Genomic DNA, 3565 nt, shown 5'->3' on the forward strand with positions numbered 1-3565 from the left:
CTAAGTGTTAGGAAAGGAACAATGCAACAGAGTTGGTAGGCACATTCCCTGCCTACAATGAGTTTACAGTCTATTTGGCACCAGAAATGTCTGTTTACCTGGCATTTTTGTTTTCAGCACCCACCTGCCCTCCTTGTTGGCTATCATCTCCAAGCTCTGTGGATTGGAGTCAGTCAGTCAGTCGTATTTATTGAGCACTGTATTAAGTGCTTGGGAGATTACAATATAACAATAAACAGAGATATTCCCTGCCCAAAATGAGCTTAGAGTCTAGAAGGGGAGACAGACATTAATATAAATAAATTACAGTTATATACATGAGTGCCATCCCTCTCAGGATCACACCTGGGGAGTTTCCAGTACTCTACCAGTCTTGACTACCGGAGAGAGAGTCAAACAGAGGCCTATCCATTCCATTCCTAGTTTGAGAAATGGCTAGCGAGTGGAAGGCAATCTGCTACAAGTCAAAACTCACCTGTGCTGGGAAGCAGTGACATGGGAGAAAGTCGAAGGTGGAGACTCAAGTTTACTGAAGACAATGATAAACCACTTCTGTAGAGAAGCAGCGTGGCTCAGTGGAAAAAGCACAGGCTTGGGAGTCATAGGTCATGGGTTTGAAACCCAGCTCTGCCACTTCTCAGCTGTATGATTTTGGGCGTCACTTAACTTCTCTGTGCCTCAGTTACCTCATCTGTAAAATGGGGATTAAGACTGTGAACCTCATGTGGGACAACCTGATTACCCTCTATCTACCCCAGCGCTTAGAACAGTGCTCTGCACATAGTAAGCGCTTAACAAATACCAACATTATTATTATTATTATTTTTACCAAGAAAACTCTATGGTTACACTACCAGGATGATTGCAGAAAGAAGCAGGGCATTCTGGGAGAGATGGGTCCATGGAGTTGCTATGGATCAGAGTCAACTTGATAATAATAATAATGTTGATATTTGTTAAGTGCTTACTATGTGCCAAGCACTGTTCTATGCGCTGGGGTAGATACAAGGTAATCAGGTTATCCCACCTGAGGCTCACAGTCTTAATCCCCATTTTACAGATGAGGTAACAGGCACTGAGAAGTGAAGTGACTTGCCCAAAGTCACACAGCTGACAGGTGGCGGAGCTGGGATTAGAACCCATGACCTCTAACTTCTAAGCCCGTGCTCTTTCCACTGAGCCACACTGCTTCTCATAAGATAGCATAAGACAAGACATAAGTGCTGTGAGGCTGGCAGGGGGAACGAATAAAGGGAGCAAGTCAGGACAACACAGAAGGGAGTGGGAGAAGAGGAAAGGAGGGTTTAGTCAGGGAAGGCCTCTTGGAGGAGATGTGCCTTCAGTAAGGCTTTGAAGTGGAGGAGGATAATTGTCAGATATGAGGAGGGAGGTATTCCAGCCAGAAGCAGGACATGGGTGAGATGTCAGCGGTGGGATAGACAAATCAAGATACAGTGAGAAAGTTAGCAGAGGAGAGAAGTGTGCAGGCTGGTTTAGAGTAGGAGAGTAGCGAGGTGAGGTAGAAGGGGTCAAGGTGATTAAATGCTTTAAAGCCAATGGTGAGGAGTTTTTGTTTGATGCAGAGGTAGATGGGCAACGATCCACCATAGTGAGATGGCTAGCATTAGAGGAGTACTGGAGGTGGCCTCTGTGTTCACGGAGGCCTGGGAGGGGAACAGAGGAACTCTGGAACACATTAGGAGGTAAATGCTCGGCCCGGGGAAACATTCTAAGTTCTGGTGGCCTCAAAAAAACTTCCCTAGAGTGGTGTGTATGATGTCATTTTGCAGTGCTGCATGCCTGGCACAATGCATGTGACATCGTAGCGTTCTCTGGTATCTGCAAGGGCCATCAGTGACTCCCTTACATATAGGCTGCTATTGCAGAGTAACTAATTTCACCCAGTTCACAATCCAGCAATGAGATGATCTGTTCAGGAGGGTCATTGAACATCAGCTGTTCACCTCACCAGGGATAAAATGCATTTGGAAACATAATAAAGAAGGTCACTATTGGTGACATTTTGTACTCGTTTTTGTTCATATCCATGTGTCAGCTTCTTTTACCACCCACAGGATGGGTTTCCAGCCTTGAGAAACCTAACATGCTTGCAAAAATAATAATCATTTTTCTTGTATTTCCAGAACAGTGTCCTTTCTTTTGAACTCATCTGAGAACATTGGGGCCAAAAATGGAGATATACATGGCAAGCTGCCTTTTGCAGTTGATCTGCTGAGAATGAAGTTTCACAGCTGTTTGAGTTGTGACCGCAAAATGTATCTTCCACATTGTACATAGAGAAGCAGTGTGGCCTAGTGGAAAAAGCATGGGCCTGAGAGTCAGAAGGACCTGGGTTCTAATCATATCTCCCCCAGTTGCTGTTGTGTGATTCTGGGAAAATCACTTAACTTCTCCGTGCCTCAGTTACCTCATCTGTAGCCTGGGGATTAATGCTGTGAGCTCCATGTGGGACATGGACTGTGTCCAACCTGATTAGCTCACCTCTACCCTAGTGCTTAGTATGATACCTGGCACATAGTAAGCGCTTAAATTCCAAAACCCCCCCAAAAAACAATGATCCATAATTCTAGCCAATTGAAATAACCGTGATAATCAAGTTGAAGATAGTAATGATGATGACAATGAAGGTGAGGAGTAGGATAGAGATAAAGTGACTGCTGGTAATGTTGAGGATGATGATGGAAAATTTGGCGATATCATGAAAGTAATGAAAAACTAGCTTTGAGACAGTAGAAGTGAAATAGGTTCAAAAATTGAGATGGAAGAGAAAGGAGTCTGAAATTTAGTTAGATACCAAGGGAACATTGAATGCAAATGGTTGGGAACTATTGACTTTTCTTAGCTATTTTTGACAGTATTCTTGGGAAGTCATAACTATTATTCAGGTTAATAAACTGGGCTTCTAAATGATTGAGAAGCCTTTCAAGAGTCAGATAGCAGTTGACAAACTTCTGACTCATGTGACCAGATGCAGTCTTAAGGACTGTAAGCTTGCTGTGGACAAAGAATGTGCCTACCAACTCTGTTGTATCGCACTTTCCCAGTCTCTTAGAACAGTGGTCTTGCATGCAGTAAGCACTCAATAAAAGCCACTGATTTGTTTATTGATTGATTAGTGCACAGTTACCTTTGAGCACTGATATTGGTCCATGTTTCTAAATACACAGTTCCTATGAGGTTCAACTACTTCCATCCAGTTTCAAACATAAGGCCATTTTATAGCATTTTGAGATGAAATCCCTGTTTCAGCCAAGCATTCTTATTTGGTCTTTTTTTTTGCCATATTTGAAAGCACTGTCCTGCTGTAGAATACCAGTTTGTTACTGAGAAGCAGCATGCCCTAATAGAAAGAGCAAGGACCTAAGAATCAGAGGTTCATGGGTTCTAATCCCTGCTCCACCACGTGTCTGCTGAGTGAACTTGGGCAAGTCACTTTACTTCTCTGTGTCTCAGTTACCACATTTGTAAAAACGAGGATTGAGACTGTGAGCCCCACATGGAATAGGGACTGTGTCCAGCCTGATTTGCTTGTATCTACCCCAGG

General features: G+C 43.5%; 1 non-coding gene across 1 annotated transcript; it reads left to right on the forward strand.

The window, feature by feature from the left end:
* Positions 1-327: 327 nt before the first annotated feature.
* On the forward strand, positions 328-465 carry LOC114811721. The gene has a single exon (XR_003759417.1). It is a non-coding gene; the product is annotated as a small nucleolar RNA SNORA7 (small nucleolar RNA).
* The last annotated feature ends 3100 nt before the right edge of the window (positions 466-3565 follow it).

The sequence above is a fragment of the Ornithorhynchus anatinus genome, chromosome 4 (genome assembly GCF_004115215.2).
Source record: "Ornithorhynchus anatinus isolate Pmale09 chromosome 4, mOrnAna1.pri.v4, whole genome shotgun sequence".
In the NCBI taxonomy this organism is placed as follows: domain Eukaryota; kingdom Metazoa; phylum Chordata; class Mammalia; order Monotremata; family Ornithorhynchidae; genus Ornithorhynchus; species Ornithorhynchus anatinus.